Source organism: Physeter macrocephalus, chromosome 8, assembly GCF_002837175.3.
Source record: "Physeter macrocephalus isolate SW-GA chromosome 8, ASM283717v5, whole genome shotgun sequence".
Classification (NCBI taxonomy): Eukaryota; Metazoa; Chordata; class Mammalia; order Artiodactyla; family Physeteridae; genus Physeter; species Physeter macrocephalus.
Window position 1 is genome coordinate 43,241,275 of NC_041221.1, and position 17,610 is coordinate 43,258,884.

Genomic DNA, 17,610 nt, shown 5'->3' on the forward strand with positions numbered 1-17,610 from the left:
ATTGTAGTTCTCTTCAGTAGTTCTGCCAGAGGTGGCCTGTGTCAATATGGAAAACATCCAAGTCTTTTACCTATGCCACTGTATGTTATTTTACTTTACTAGGTTCATATTAATTTTCTGGTTTAAATACTCAAAAATGGTGTCATTTTGTCTAACCTCTTTCCTAAGGTTGTTGAAGTTCAAGTATTTCAGTACAGGTTGTCCAACATGATGATACTTAGTGGGCAAAAGTTGGCATTCCATTGCACTATCAGGTACATCTTGGTCATTAGTTATCCTGTGTTCAGAATATTAAATCTTATTTTAATGGTAGTCTAGGCAAAATCTCCCTGGAAGGTGTACCTACTACAAAGATCCCTAATACATTCCAAACCAAATACTGCTGCTTTAGAGATTATTTGTAGTTGTAGATTACAATATCGCTTCCCTCTGATGGTGGGATCATTAAAACGGATTTTATAAATAAATAAAAATGATAATGTAAAGTAGAAATTGGAGCTCCTCATAATGACTTATTCTGTCTTTCATAGTTATGTGTGTTTTAGCTGTGCTCTTTTGAGTGCCACTGCAGCTGTTTATCAGGTTAGTTTAGACAGGTGGTTGTGGTGAGTATCGTGGAAGAGGGAGATACGGGGCCTCGCAGAGGCTAGAGCTTGATCTCCTGCAGCGGGAGATGCTGGAGTGGAGTAACAAGACTTGGTGGTCTTCATCCTAAGCCTCAGCTCTTTCCTCGTTCTTGCTGCTTCTCTTGTTTGTACTAATGGGTTGCTTCATCTACTTAGAATTTCTGTTAGTGACACCCATCATGAGCTCTTCAGTCCTCGTTACTGGATCTCAAATCCAGCAACTTTGGTGGACTCTATTCTAAATTTTTACCGTGCATTTTCTAAACAACCACAAGACCTGTGAAGAGTAACAATTTTGTTTCTTTTCAGTTCTTCTTTTAAGTATGCTTAATTAGGAGATATTTAATTACATTGTCTATTAAATTAAGTATAATTAATTAAATTAAAACTTTTAATGATACTGGCTAGGATCCCAATACAGTATTGAATATAAATAGTGGTAGTGGGCATCCTTGCCTTGCTCTGAACTTTAAAGTGAAGAGCATATAACAACAGATTTCATATCTGTTCATATCACCATTTAAGTGTGATGTTTACTGTGGGGTTTTGGGGAAAGAGTCTTTATTAGATTGTGGAAGTTCTCTTTTATTTGTTTTTATTTGTTGGTGAAGTTCTGTTCTGGCAAAATGATACCCTTTATTAGGATAACTGAAACAAAAATAGCACAGAAAACATAAAGATTCACATAATGTAGATTAGGAAAGGATCTGGACACAGGTTTTTTTTTAATTGATGTATAGTTGATGTACAATGTTGTGTTAATTTTTGCTGTACAGCAAAGTGATTCAGTTATACATATATATATTCTTTTCCATGTTCTTTTCCATTATGGTTTATCACAGGATATTGAATATAGTTCCCTGTGCTATACAGTAGGACCTTGTTGTTTATCCATCCTATATAAACTAGTTTGCATCTGCTAACCCCAAACTCCCACTCCATCCCTCCCCCATCCCCCTCCCCCTTGGCAACCACATTTCTGTTCTCTATGTCAGGACACAGCTTTCGATTGTACGCATTGTAAGCTATATGATATCCTTGACCCCATGTCGTGTATGCTGGTATCACAGTCATCAGGTTAGCATGTGGTTGGCGTCTTTGGAAAGCTTAGGATCTTCTCAAGATGCAAAAATTTGGAGCTTAAAAAATTTTATAAGGCTATACTGAAACATTAGAAGGATGGAATGGCAATGGTGTTTTTTTAATAAAATTATTATTATATATTTTAAACTTACCAAATTTTGTTATTAATGTTACTTTGTTTCTCCCCCCTCTCTTCTTCTCTCTCTCCTTCTCTTTCTACCTACCTTCATCTCCAACTCTTGCCTTCTCTTTTTTTAAAGTGACTTTTTAACTGAGATAAGTGCAAATTTACATGCAGTTTTAAGGTGCAAATTTACATGCAGTTTTAAGATGCAATATGGAGACATTCCTCGTATATAGTGCCTAGTTTTCCCCAGTGGTAACATTTTGGAAAACTATATGTAAGATCACAACCAGGATATTGACACTGATACAATGCAGTAATTTTACTCACATTTCCTCAATTTTGTTTGTACTTATCTGTGTATGTGCATGTTTGTGGGTATTCATTTCTGTGGAATTTTATCACCTGTGTCGGTTGGGGTGTTTGAATTTTATCAAATGCGTTTTCTACATCTATTGAAATAATCAGATTTTTTTTCTTCATTCTGTTATAATGGGATGAGTTGCATTACCAGGGTTTTCCCTCTGAACCCCAGTTTTATTGAGATATAACTGACATATAACATTGTATAAGTGTAAGTACAACATAAAGATTTGATATTTGTATATATTGAGAAATGATCACCACAATAAGTTTGGTTAACATTGATCATCTCACATAGTTACAAACAAATTTTTTTCTGGAGATGAGAACTATAAAAATCTACTATCTTAGTAACTTTCACATATACAGTACAGTATTGCTGACTATGGTCATCTTGCTGTACATCTCATCCCTGGAATGTATTGATATTTATTTTATAATTGGACATTTGTATCTTTGAACCACCTTCATTACTAGAGTTTTCTAACTTTAATAATCTCTGCACTCCTGGAATAACTCTGCTCTCTCTCTATACCAAGTCTTGAACTCCTCTATTTCCCAGTTCATATCTTGGAGAATATAATTGTGGTTGAACCTGTACAAGTTTGCCTTGGTGGAGCTTTCCATGCTGGGTTGTCTCAAAGGCTATTGGCAGCCTGTAGATTAGGCTCTCTGGGTTGGAAGTCCACTCCTGTTTCACTCATCTCTGGTGGGTAGTTCGGTGGGTACATGTGTGCGATGCGACGGAAAATAGGATTGCTTAGGGCTGGGATATCACTGGGGCTCTGGGTGTTGCATGTACTGTAATTGTCTCGTTATTACCACATGTATCTATGACAGTGTCTCCGCCATACCTATGGGTACTATAATAGTATTTTTATTTTTATTTTATTTTATTTTATTTTTTTGCTGTACGCGGGCCTCTCACTGTTGTGGCCTCTCCCGTTGCGGAGCACAGGCTCCAGATGCACAGGTTCAGCGGCCATGGCTCACGGGCCCAGCCGCTCCGCGGCATGTGGGATCTTCCCGGACTGGGGCACGAACCCGTATCCCCTGCATCGGCAGGCGGACTCTCAACCACTGCGCCACCAGGGAAGCCCTAGTAGTTTTAAAAGTATATTTGTCCTTTTACTACTGAACCTGGTGGAAACCTAATCTATTCTGATGCATCATCTTTTAATAGGGCCCATTATATTGGGAGATGGTATAGCCTAATGGTTAAGTGTGCAGGCTTGGGGTTTCACAGACCTAGCTCTGCATCTTACTGTTTTGGTCTTGAGCATGTTTCTGAAACTGTGCCTTAGTTTACTGACTCTAAAATGGAGATAAATAATTTTTAACTGACAAGGTCACTGAAAGAACTCAAGCATTGTATATAAATAATATTGAACACAATGCCAGGCACTAAGTAACTATTCAATACATGGTAGCCATTATTTCTCTTACTTTTGTTTCTCATATTCCAGACCAATATAACCAATGTACATGAGGCTCCTGCATGTCAATGTCCTCCCCAGCACCCCTGCTCATCCCTCAGATGTTAACTCAAATACCACTTTCTCAGGATGTTTTTTCCTGACACTCCAGACGAATCTCACACACTCTGCTCCTTTCTATCATAGCATGCCTCTCTGGTTGTAACCACATGTCTATGTGTGGGATTTTTTTAAGTTAACCTTGGCCTCCTTTGCCAGACAGTAAGTTCCATGAGAGCAGCAACCATGTCTGTTTCTGTTCACTCTTGCATCCCCCTTACTGTATGCTTGGCACATAGGACGCAGCCAATAAATGTAAGCTATTATTATTATGCTTATTATTTGGGGTTATTATTGGACCAGAAGACCTCAAATCCAAGCCCCTTCCTGTACAGTGGTGAAAACTGAGGCCCGGGGAGGTGAGGTGGCTTTTCCAAATGTAACCACTATATTGCAGTCAGTACAACAATGCTGGGTGGTGACAGAGTCCTGTGCTTAGACCTTATCAGGTACACAAAGCCAGGAGTTCAAATCCACTTATACTGTGGGAGATGGTACTGGGGGGTAGTAATGGGTTTTTACAGTGGGGATTCTGAAGACCTTCTAGTGGGGGTCATCAGAAATCTAAAGTTAGAAGTAAAGCTCCACTGGAGAGGCCCTCAAATATCAGTGGGACTCCAGCGTGGCTCAGACAAGTGCTTGCCAAGTGTCTGTCTAGCCTCCTCTGGTGGGTTTTTTTTTTTGCAGCCAGTGTGGTCTTTATTGCCTTTCCCTTGGGCTAAGCCAGCACAAAGTCCTTCTGGAGACTCAAGCCCCACAGCAGGAACGGGAGGCGAGAGGGGCTGGGCCGACAGGAAGCCCTGCTCTGATGTCTGGGTCAGGCAGAAATGGCCCTTGTACCTTGGTCCTCTTGAGGCTTGAAGGGCCTGCTTGGCCGTGACCACGGAGCTGAGGGGAAGCCTGTGCTGACTGGAGAAATCTCAGGTTCACAGGGTCCAGCAGGCGTAGATGAGGGTCCGAAGGAGGAAGATGGCCACAGACAGCAGCATGTTCTTCCAGTTCTCCTGCCGAAGCAACTGCAGTCCTTCTCGTAGTTGGAGGCTTTGTTCATCAGGCTGCTTTTCTCCTTCTCCAGAGACCTCCTGGCCTCTGAGCTCAGCTCCGCCCCATAGAGCCTGGAGTTCATAGCCTCCAGGTCTCTCCGACGTTGTGACAGCTTCTTCTCGAGTCCATCGATCTCTAGAGCGATGCCCAGATTCTCCAGCTTCTTTTTAGTCATGTTACTTGCCGGGTTCCCAGAGTCATTATTGGACGCTCTCTGGTGGTTTATATTGGGTCGCCCACATGTGCAGTGGCTCTCACTCCAGGGTGTCTGGATGGAGCTGTTTGGCCTCTGCCACCGAATGGTTCCAATTCTAGAGCACTGGTATTTGGTTTTAGAATGCACTGTGTGGTGGCCAAGCCAAGATTAGTTGCATCCCCTGACTCCTGGTCAGTGGCTTTCTTTATCCACTACATCAGTCTGACCTTTTTAACAACAATGTGCCCAAATGGGGGCAAACCCATGACCCGAAGATTAAGTGTCTCAGGCCCTACAAGTGAGCCTGGCAGGCCGCACAGCCAGGAGCACTTCCTTCCTTTTCCTGCCCCGATACACACTTTTAAGATAGCAGTTTCTCTTTTTTTTTTTTTTTTTTTTTTTTTGCTGTACCGCGGACTCTCAACCACTGCGCCACCAGGGAAGCCCTTTACTCTTTCACATACTTGACAAAGTATGGCTAGGACTCTGTCTCCTCTCCATCTGCAGCCATCTATTTTGCCTGTTTTCTTCTGAAGTGTAAACCACCATTTCCTAAATCAGCAGATGCTGTTTATTGAGCACCCCAGGGACCATGGCTGTGAACTTGATCCTGGACCATGTAATGGTCCCATCTAGGGTGGAATCTTCATCACCTAAAAATACTTGAGCAAGTATATAAATATCCATGGCCATGAGCTCTGGGAGGCTACAAGAGCTGCATTCCTGTGCCAGCACGGATGTGAAACATCATTCACTTCAGTGTCAGCGCTCTGACACACTGATGGCATTCACACAAGTCTGGACAGTTTATCTTGCAGTAGACCAAATGTGGCACATGTGTGAGAATATCCATGTTTCTAGAGAAATAAAATCAAACATGGTGGAGTGGGTTCACTTAGTTCTTTATTTTTTTATTTTATTTTTTTTTTTGCGTTGTATGCGGGCCTCTCACTGTTGTGGCCTCTCCCTTTGCGGGGCACAGGCTCCAGAGGCTCAGCTCAGCGGCCATGGCTCACGGGCCCAGCTGCTCCGCGGCATGTGGGATCTTCCCGGACCGGGGCACGAACCCGTGTCCCCTGCATCGGCAGGCGGATTCTCAACCACTGCGCCACCAGGGAAGCCCCCACTTAGTTCTTTAGTAGGAGGCTCCCTCCAAATTCATTCAACTTTCCACGACCTCTTTAAGTGGATGAGGGTTTCCTGAGTTAGGGTGCATTAACTCTTTACAATTCTGTGCAAAATTTTGTATGTAAGTACACATGTATATATTTCTGGAGAGAGGGGCCAGCACCCTTCATCTGATTTTTAATGGGGGTCAATGTCACAGAAAGGTAAGAATCATTGAACTAGACCAGTGTTAGTCAGCATACCATTTGACCAGTTACTGTCCCAAGCCGTATTTATTCATATGGATAGGGTACAACATTGTGCAAGCAGGGCTGCATTGAAACATCACTCCCCTGGAAGAAAATGAAGGGGGTCAATGTCACAGAAAGGTAAGAATCATTGAACTAGACCAGGGTTAGTCAGCATACCATTTGACTAGTTACTGTCCCAAGCCGTATTTATTCATATGGATAGGGTACAACATTGTGCAAGCAGGGCTGCATTGAAACATCACTCCCCTGGAAGAAAATGAAGAGACACCTGAATGCTCTAATATTTTTAAATCTTATATTCTAAAACTATTAGTTTTATTTCTGAGATGAAAGAGATACTAATTCATTTATTTATTCCTTCATTCTGAACTAGGGAGTCAGTCCAGTCTTTACAACTACCAGTGTTTTCACATGATGTCTTTAAGAGGTAGACTTAAATTTGTCCCAGCTACTATTTCTCAGTTTAGACTGAGCCAATGTTGGAGACCTCTTTTCCCCTCTGGCAGCTGCTCTGACTTCTCGGTCCTGTAAATCCCACTCTTGGCTTTGCCCCATTCTCCTATTGTGTTTGGCACTTCTGAGACCCATTCACTGGCTGGCCCTTTAACAGTTGGCTCTGCCCTTGGGTGAAGCTCACCCTCTTTCCTGGATGTTGTAGTTGTTTAAATCAAAACAATACATGATTTTCTAGATTGAATACAATGAAAGAAGACCCACGCTGAATTAAAAATAAATTCATAATACTCTGAGATTAAAAATAAATTCATAATACTCTGAGAGTTAGGACAAACACAAGTCTCCCATTCTGCTCTTCTCCACTCCTGACTCCCACTCTTTGGAGGCCATAATCCTTAATGTTTTTATTGGCCTCTGCTGTTTCCCTTTATATTTCTAAAATAGCTTATTTATATTGATGTTTTGAATATTAAAATTTTTGATATTATTTTGTGATTTTGTAAAATGGAAAAAGATTTAGCTCCTTTATACACTCTTCCTCTACCAATACTTCTTTTTCCTCCCATCCTCCCAAATATTTTGTGACATAATTTTTAGTTAAATGTATAGTCACAAAATAAAATTTGAAGCTAAAACAATAGAGCTTTTATTATTATGACATGCATATATATGTATATGTATTTACAACTGAACCATGTAATGTTCTATGATTACATTTCCTTTCCTGCCTAGCTCTTTGTTTTTTCTGCAGTTAGTAATTTCCTTGGTTTTTTATTTGCTTCCATGTAATTCTATTTCATTCTTATTCCCTCAGCCAAAAATTTTGGATAATGATGTTTCTTTTTTCCCCCCTTTGTCTTCCTGCTCTAGTTTAGAGTAATTGCTTTCTTCAGTATCAACCTTTAGTTCTCTCCTGTACTGGATCCTCTTTTTCTTGGATATCAAATCTCCTTCTTTGTTGAATTTCACCTTAGTTTTGAAGGACAGGGGTGCAAGGATTCTTCAGTATATGCAAATCAATCAGTGTGGTACACCATATTAACAAATTGAAGAATAAAAAGAACCAGCTTTTAGTTTCACTGATTTTTGCTATTGTTTTCTTTGTTTCTATTTCATTAATTTCTGCTCTGATTTTTATGATTTGTTTCCTTCTACTAACTTTGGGTTTTGTTTGTTCTTTTTCTCTAATTGCTTTAGGTGTAAGCTTAGGTTGTTTATTTGCGATTTTTCTTATTTCTTGAGGTAGGATTGAATTGCTCTAATCTTCCCTCTTAGGACTGCTTTTGCTGCACCCCATAGGTTTTGGGTCATCGTGTTTTCATTGTCATTTGTTTGTATATATTTTTTGATTTCGTCTTTGATTTTTTCAGTGATCTCTTGGCTATTTAGTAGCATATTGTTTAGCCTCTATGTGTTTGTGGTTTTTTTTACAGTTTTTTTTCCCTGTAATTGATTTTTAATCTCACAGCGTTGTGGTCGGAAAAGATGCTTGATATGATTTCAATTTTCTTAAATTTACTGAAACTTCATTTGTGACCCAAGATATGATCTATCTTGGAGAATGTTCTGTGTGCACTTGAGAAGAAAGTATATTCTGCTGCTTTGGGATAGAATGTCCTATAAATGTCAATTAAGTCTATCTGGTCTATTGTGTCATTTAAAGCTTGTGTTTCCTTATTAATTTTCTGTTTGGATGATCTGTCCATTGGTGTAAGTGAGGTGTTTATTGTGTTACTGTCAATTTCCTCTTTTATGGCTGTTAGCATTTGCCTTATGTATTGAGGTGCTCCTATGTTGGGTGCATAAATATTTATAATTGTTATGTCTTCTTGGATGGATCCCTTGATCATTATGTAGTGTCCTTCCTTGTCTCTGTGACAGTCTTTATTTTAAAGTCTAGTTTATCTGATATGAGTATTGCTACTCCAGCTTTCTTTTGATTTCCATTTACATGGAATATCTTTTTCCATCCCCTCACTTTGTCTGTATGTGTCCCTAGGTCTGAAGCGGGTCTCTTGCAGGCAGCATATATATAGGTCTTGTTTTTGTATCCATTTGGCCAGTCTGTGTCTTTTGGTTGGAGCATATAATCTGTTTACATTTAAGGTAATTATCAATATGTATGTTCCTATTACCATTTTCTTTATTGTTTTGGGTTTGTTTTTGTAGGTCTTTTTCTTCTCTTGTGTTTTCCGCCTAGAGAATTTCCTTTAGCATTTGTTGTAAAGCTGATTTGGTGACACTGAATTCTCTTAGCTTTTGCTTGTCTGTAAAGCTTTTGAATTCTCCATTGAATCTGAATGAGGTCCTTGCTGGGTAGAGTAATTCTGGTTGTAGGTTTTCCACTTTCATTACTTGAAATATATCCTGCCACTCCCTTCTGGCCTGCAGAGTTTCTGCTGAAAAATCAGCTGAAAACCTTATGGGGATTCCCTTGTATGTTACTTTTTGCTTTTCCCTTGCTGCTTTTAATATTTTTTCTTTGAATTTAATTTTTGTTAGTTTGATTAATATGTGTCTCGGAGTGTTTCTCCTTGGGTTCCCCCATTTTTTCAACTCTTCCAATTTCTTTTATTTTCTGTGATTGCCACAACTTTTTCTTCCAAACTGTCTATTGAATTTTTAATTTTTGATATCATAGTGTTAATTTACAAGACCTCTTTTTTGTTCTCTGAGTGCCTCTCTTTAAAAAATAACACACTGACCTTGTTTCCTGGATGCAATATCTTCTTTCATTGAGTATACTCTTTCATCAGTTCTAGAATATACTTCTTTCACATTTTAACTTATCTAAAGTTGAGATTCATTTTATAATTGGTGGGCTGTCATAATTTTTTCTTTCTAAGGGCACATATAATAAAGGTGCTTCATATAATTGCAGGTATCTCATATTTGTTGAGATTTTTAAAAAGTTTTCTTTTACTTCCTGCTTGCCTGTTTCTTTCAAATTCCGTTCTAAAAATATTCATTTTGAATTCTTTCTTTTTCATATTATAAGCTTTTCTTAAACTGTTGGTAATCCTTATCTAAGTTCTGTGTGCATGGGAACTTGTCTAGTGGTGGACTTTATTGTAGGGTAATAACGTGTCAAGTTGGCTTTTTCAAAGGGTTATCCCAAATATGATTATGTGAGGGTTGTTTCTCTTAGGCTGGTCAGTTTCAATAAATAATTCTCCTCCAAATAACTTATTGAGAGTCATAAGCCTGCCCTACATTCTGGGAGCCTAGAAAGGGGGGACTCTCACCTTTAGGATTGAGGACTTTTCACTTACACCTCAATTTTCAGTATTATGCTTCACCCAGTCTCCAACTGTGCCTTGTACCCTCCCAGTTGGATATTTGTGTCAACATATTCAGACAATAAATCTCCTGTCTTCTGCCTGGATAGGAAGGGACAGTTTCTTCTCTGTTTAAGGCTTGGGGGTGGGGGAATCTGACATTTAAGTGCTTCTTGTACAGATTTTCAACTAATCCCAGTATTTCGAACCCCACTGCATCCCTGCCTCCAGAGGTAACTAGTGTCTCCAGTTTGGAGCCTCTGGACTGGAGTTCTTTGCTTCTTGCTGGAATTCCCTGTCATGCTCCCATGCACACTTGGATTTAGGTTTCTCAGGTCTGTTGAGTCACTTACCCCTTTCCAACTTCCAAAATTTTTTTGACTTTCCTCATCTACCATTTCCTTCCTGTACTCTTTCAACTTGTAAATTTACATCTTAAAAATTTCATTGTCATTTTAGTGGGGATTTTGCAGGGAATGTATGTTTCAATGGTTGTGACTTACTGGAAGTCTCTCAGTACCATGCAAGTATGCAGAGATGGTGGTGCCATCTTTATTTTTGGGGGGTGGTGGTAGTTGTGGTAATCTGGTTATATTCAAAGCAAAGAAGGAAGAGGAAAAGAGAGACAGAGTGTGTGTTTGAGAAAGGGGGTCAGTGTATTTCTTTCAGTCCAGAATGCTCTTGCTCCTTTAGAAATTCCCACTTGGTTACAGTTTCTCTTCTAGTGGCTACTTAATCTTGATTTATTAGCTCAGTGCTTTCTTTCTTATCCTCACAGATATGCCTGCCCTCTGTGATTCTTCAAAAGCAGTTGTACAGAAGCAACATACATTAACAATAATATATACTCACTAAGAAAAGGCTTGTTCTTTTACAGGTTTGTCATACTAGTGTATGAAGACTTTATTTTACTTTATGTCCAGGGCTAAACTCTTTCCTCTCATATAGCTCTTATGCCAGTGTCATTTGAAAAAGGAACACATATAGGAATATCATCTAGGACTCCTGTTGCCAGTGTAAGTAGAAGTTTAGGTTTTAAAGTGGATTTTTTAAAAAGCTAAGTTTTAAGGTTAAAAAATGGAATATTTACATAAAAATAATTGGACCTGTTTGTGTCCTGGTGGGTTATTGTAATTTATCACAATGCAGTGGGAGCAATTTTGCACCCTTTCTAGAATCTCTTAGGACTCTCTTATTGTACAACAAAATACTTCAGAAAAAAGTGAAAACATTGGAAGACATAAACTTGTGTAGAGGGTTCCAACATGGGACTCAGTCACCTTCCAGTGCAACCTTGGGTAGTAGAGACCATCTCCTCTGAATAGGATCTGTTCCCTAGTAATCTCCAATGTTGCAGACAGCATTATTCTAGAACCAAAGGCAATCCAGCTGGGAAAGGAGCTGTAGGAGAGGAGGCAGAGCTCCTGACCCTGGACTTGGGCTGAGAAGGCCCTTGGCTGGGTCCCTTTACTTCTTAGGGCTTCCTCTGTTGTAAAACCAGAGATTGGGGCCACCACCTCAAGGGGCTTTCCCATTCCCAGGTTTCTGTGATTATATGTTGAAAGCGTTTTTCTAATGTTAGTCTTAATTTAGATGTTGTACTTCATTGTCAGTATCTGGATATGGAATTTACTTACCCTTTATTGAAAAATCACAATGTAACAATCATCACAACCCACCCACCTGCATTTTAGGAGGCTTTTATTCCAATAAAGTATTCAGCTGCTTATAATATTACATCATAAAAGTCTCTTGGAAATTTTCGTTACTCCAGCTTTAAAATACAAAGGACCAACTTTTCTTCAGCTCCAGACTGGTCACCATTCTGCAGCCTGAAACCCTTTGTATGTGCAAAACTCATCTTTGTATACACAAACTAAGTAATTGCAATGTTCTGCGTCCAATTTGCATGTACAGGGATCCAGCTGCAAGTGTCGTTTTGCAAACAAAAAATTAGAGCTTGGTTTTTAAGAGTGGTTTATATGCATTTTTTAAAAAAGTATTTCTCCAGTAAGTCTCAGAGATGGCTTTTTGATGTTGTTAAAGAAAGGTGTTTTAGTTATAGAGAATGTGCAGAGTCCATTTTTTTAATGAAATAATGCTGCATCCTCGGTACTCTGGCTTTCAAATTCAGTTTCATACTTCTTAATGCGACCTCTGTTCTTGACTTGGGGTAGAATTTGGTAAATGCTGTTTTTATTTCTAACCAGGTATTCTGAGCAGGAGGTGATTTTATAACCTTGGATATTTGCTCATTTGAAGTTAGCAGGCCACCCATAGCTAGTTTTTTCTCCTGATTTAAAAGTTGAAAATTTAACTAATTAAACAAATATTCCGGCAGTGTCTGATGCACAGCAGAATTGCTAGGGAGGTGGGATGTGTATTGGGCCACCCCACCTCCCAGGTTTCCCTCTGATACTCAAAAACGAAATGGGAGCCTGGAGCCTGCAGCTTATCTAGCCACAGTATTTGAACAGAGACAAGGTTTAATAAATCATTGTTTAGATAGGCCAGGCATTACATTTTGGAAAGTCCGAAATGTTGAAAAACAACACTCTCATTTCCTTCAGTGAGGGGAAGGCCCAGCAGTAAAGCTATCTAATCCAGCTTGTGTTTTGACACTGGTTTTGCACAGATGCAGTGTGGGAGGTGATATCAGTTGAGAAGTTATCAGCTCATCAGTGAAATCTTGGCCGGGCACTTCCCCCCTTATTGTCTTATATAATATCATTTAATTGGAACTGGATACTCTTACTGAAAATTTTCAGTTAGCTCTTCAGTAAAACCAATGAAAGAAAAAAAAAAAATGCAGCGGACGCAAGCAGCCCCACTTCTGGTGAGGGTGTGCACAGGCAGCCTTTTGTGTTTGCCAGAGCTGCATCAGAATAGGAGAATCCCCCCAACACCACCCTGCCCTGTGCCCTCACCCCCTTTCTTTAAAGTCAGCCAGGGAATAATTTGTCCAAATGAAAAGGCCCTTTCAGGCACTGGAGGGCTTTGCTAATTGTATTTGAAAGAATCAAAGCAAACCACAAGTTGGCTTTTAACAACAGAAAAGTAATGCGTTCACATACCAACATATTAATAAGATGAGTTTTATTAGGAAAATGTAATCAGGCAGAATAAGGACTGCAAGAGGAATGGCTTTTTAAAAGCCATTCTTTTATTTTCTAGCTAAAGAAATATCAGTCGGCTTTCAAAACACACTTAAATAAAGATGTACTGAAATCTAAAAAAAAAACATCAATTTCACTCTCTTGACATAAAAGGGAAAAATGCTTTAAAATTGTTTATTTCTGTAACTTTTAAATCGTTTAGTTGTGCTAAATTAGAATAGTAAAAAAAACTTGGGACTCTCCTGGCTAAAGTATTTTTGTTTGATTGTAACTAGGTATCCATTTGCTTGTGATTTCTACATATTGGCAGGTGTGGATTTATTAATTGCAAAAATGCTGTTGAACTGGTGCAAGTGGAAAATGTTCAAGGAGGATCCACAGCACCTATGAGAAATGATTTTTCCAAGCAGTAGACTTCATTTTGACCTTTCAAAAGACAATCACTGCATTTTTTTTTTCCATTATGGGCGGTGATGTAGTTTCAGTTGGAAAGATATTTTGCAATAATGGTGACAATGTACTCAAATGCACATGACTAAAATAGCAATGCGGCGTGGAAATAAGTTTCACAGTCCAAAGGCCAAGCTCTTTTCCTTTGTTTTTCTTCCTGTATCGTCACTGAATGGAGTAGAAGGGCGTTTCACGCATTTGGCCAAACTCTTTACAGCGGAAGCACATTCTTTCTAGAAGAGTCAGGTCACTAAAAATATGGACTAGAGATGCATTACCAGTTCAGCTTGCAGAAAGAACATACACCAGCTCGAACAATTATACCCATTAGCATAAGTGAAGAAGCAGGGGGCAAAACTGTAGAGGATGAAAGCTCAGAGTTCTTTTTTCTGCCTTTCTCCTCCCTTCCAACATCTCTGTGCTCTGGGGGCCTCAGCATCCTTCTTTCCGCACTTGGTGAGGAACTCATTTCCACAAAGATTTTGGGGGTTCAGTAGATTAGCTTTACCAGGATATTTCATTTAAAGGAGGAACCTGGAAAAGGAAGACAACATAAGTAAACCTAAAGGTGATACTTTTCTGTTCCGTGGAGGAGACGAGTGCGTCTTTCAAATGCCAGGCTTTAGTCTTTCTACCAGAGAGCTCTGCTCGGGAAACATTTATTTAGTCAGGCCACCCTGTGGCTAGAGCAGCGTGGTACTTTCTAAACTTACATGAAGCTTTGTATTTTACTAATAGAGCAGCAGCAAAATGGCTGCATTTCACATAATTTGACAGGAACCAGAAAGGAGTGCCCATGTGTTCAGGCTTCCAGCTTGGAAGACGGGAGGGAGGCCGATGGGCCCCGTCGGCTTCCTTGGCCGCTGCACTAACAGAGGACTCTGGTGTTTGATGCTGACTGCAGCCACAGTTTTGAAAGTCCGTGGGCAGAGTCGGGTTCATAAGGCCTGGCCATTGATGCTTCTGTCCGTGTGAGTGGATATGGCGGAGGAGCCCAAGGTAGTGGTTCAGTAAATGTTAATTGATAGGCATTGAAACGATCGATGATCCGGGGGCATGCCACCTTGTGTGCCGAAGACGTTAATCTGTAAAATGGAGAAAACCACACGAGGTTGCTCTTGGAAGTTATGAAGAATGATTGTAAAGGGGTTTTCGAAGCTTAAGCGCTTTGACTGATAGTGTCCGAAGAAAACAGCCCCAGCTGCAGAGAGCAGAGCGTCTCCGTGGCCCTGTGAGCAGTGTGCAGTAGTAGTGTCAAATGGCATCCTTTCTGGGGTCCAGCCAATTGTTAAAAGGGAGGAACTAGAATAATATATTGCTGGGGGCTCAACCCCTTCCTGGTTATGAAATTCGAAAGTGGCTTAAGCTGTAGGAAATTATTTTGGATTAGTCTTTATCATCTGATTTCCCCCCGGAGAGAACTTGCTTCATTTTATAAGGTTCTAAAAATCTTTAAAACAAAAACAAAGAAAAACAAAAAAACAAAAAAACCCAAGAGGCATCAGCCACCGTGTCCCTCTCTCTTCTTTTTTTAAAAAAAATTTATTTATTTAGTTTTGGCCGCGTTGGGTCTTCATTGCTGCGCGCAGGCTTTCTCTAGTTGCGGCGAGTGGGGGCTACTCTTCGTTGCGTGGGCTTCTCATTGCGTTGGCTTCTCTTGTTGCGAAGCACGGGCTCTAGGCGCACAGCCTTCAGTAGTTGTGGTTCACGGGCTATAGAGCGCAGGCTCAGTAGTTGTGGCGCACGGGCTTAGTTGCTGTGAGGCATGTGAGATCTTCCCGGACCAGGGATCGAGCCCATGTCCCCTGCATTGGCAGGTGGATTCTTAACCACTGCGCCACCAGGGAAGTCCTGGTTTTAAAAATCTTGCTCCCACAGACTGTGGTTTACAGATAGGGAGGAGGTGAGCAGAGAATTTGTGTGTGTATAATGAACAATTTAACAATTGGCCTAAATTTGGGGACCTGTGTTATTTCCTTTACCGTGGTCTCTATGTGGGATAATTACTAAATCACTGAAGTCAGCCAGCTCTGTTTTTACCCTAGCCTAAAGATCTTAAAGAGATTTCATTTATTAGTAAATAGTCCTGCATCAGACTGGCACTCTAATTTGCCCATTGTTGCTCTACAAACTACATTCATTTCAATTTGGGGCCATTTTCTCTTTTTGTAACTCAGCAGTGACTGAAATACACTCAGCAGTATATTTATGGTAACACTCTGTCTAAGAATTTCTTGGGTAGAACAGATTTCAGATACAGCACACATGCCCTCTAGATGCACATGCGTTTTTGTTGATCATTTGACCCTATGTATCACCAGGCATACAGTTAAGCCTGCAGACGGTTGTTCATTGAACCTGTATGCCCGCCATTGCACACTTACTGAGCGCCTCCTTCAGGCAAGGCACTGTGTCCTGTGAGGACAATTCATCACTTGTGTGGGTGGCTCTTGAAGGATGGGTAAGAAGAGCCTCCTCAGAGAGGCCAATATAGGGAATCCCAGCTTAGAAGAAGGAGGCAGTAGACACATTTAGGGAATAGTGAGCAAAATCACCTGGCTTGAATGAGGGGATTTTGTAGAGGAGGAGTTTGGAAAGGTCTCTCTTTTTTGAAATTTGTTCCTCCCTTGGCTGCCAAGACACCACCGTGTCTAAGTTCTCTGCCTACATTGCCTGGTCTCCTTTCATGACTCCCCTTTTCCACTTGCTCCACAAATATTAGTGTTTCCCAGATTCTTTCCTTGGCCCTTTTTCTTCTCTAAACACTTTCTGGGCAGCACATCCAATCGCCTGGGTAGGATGTTCATCTTGATGTGGATAACACCTAAACTTCTATCTCCAGCTCCAGCCTGTCTCTGAGTGGCAGGCCCCGAGTTCCAATTGCCCATTGGCACCTCTGCCTGAATAACACTGTGTCTACCTGCCTCATCCTTTCATTCAGAACTGCTGCATTCTGAGCTCCGCTGGACCAAGCCTAGGGGGGGAGTCAAGGAGGATGGAACTCCGAGTTCAAAGAACTTATTCTGCACACAGAAGAAAGTAAAAAGTAGGAGACTGTAGTCAAAAAGAGATTTTCAAGGATTTTGAAAGTGGAGCAGTTCTGGGTGATGAGAAGATCTTTGCTGCTCAAAGGGTGGTCTGTGGACCAGTGGCATCACCTGGGAGACTGTAGAAACGAGGAGGTGTAGTGCCCTATCCCTCAGACCCGCTGAATCAGAATCTGCATTTGAACAAGATTTGCAGGTGAACTGTGTGCACAGTTCTGAGAAGCTTTGGCCCAGGGTACGTGCATGAGAGTGAATTGATGATGTTCAGTGGAGATGAAATGTTCAACGTTCAATATTCAATGAATGGATAATGCACAGGGAGATTGAAATGGTTCAGTACGAGTGCAATAATGTGGGTGGAGAGGAAGAATGTGAGCTGACTGCCAACCTCCTTAATGCATTCATTATGCCCTGGGAGTGAGGGAGGGTCCTTGCGTCAGACGACAGTGATATTTGACATAGGATTTTTGACGTCTTAGTTCTCTGAGAACAGAGCCTCTGATTAGGATTTTTCCCCTTTAAGTTCTGTGCCTCAGCTCTTAAAAAAGATACAGCAGATCCTTAAATAATGATGAATTGACTTTACGAGCAGTGGGCTTAAACAGATTAAGCCTTTTGGTCAATTTACATTTTTTTAAAGGGAACCTGGAGCTAACTTAATCTGGTATCCAATATCACCTTTTCTCCCCGCTCCTTTGATTATACTTTCCTGACAGTTAATTCAAAATGTGTTTGCTAGGGCAAACTTCTTCGTTCTTTTTTTTCTCTCTCTTGATGTGCATATAACCTCTTGGAAATCTTATACCTGTTAGAGAACTCATATTGATGCTCTATGCTTGGGTGTGAGTTTGGTCTTTAAGGAGGTGCCTTGCTTGATAGACAAATCAACGCTGATGATGCATGTACTGATTTG

General features: G+C 40.5%; 1 protein-coding gene and 1 pseudogene across 5 annotated transcripts in view; one reads left to right on the forward strand and one right to left on the reverse strand.

The window, feature by feature from the left end:
* NPR3 (natriuretic peptide receptor 3) overlaps positions 1-17,610 on the forward strand; it is a 121,385-nt gene that overhangs the window by 39,391 nt on the left and 64,384 nt on the right. The window lies entirely within an intron of this gene.
* On the reverse strand, positions 3,450-5,342 carry LOC114486704 (coiled-coil domain-containing protein 167-like; annotated as a pseudogene).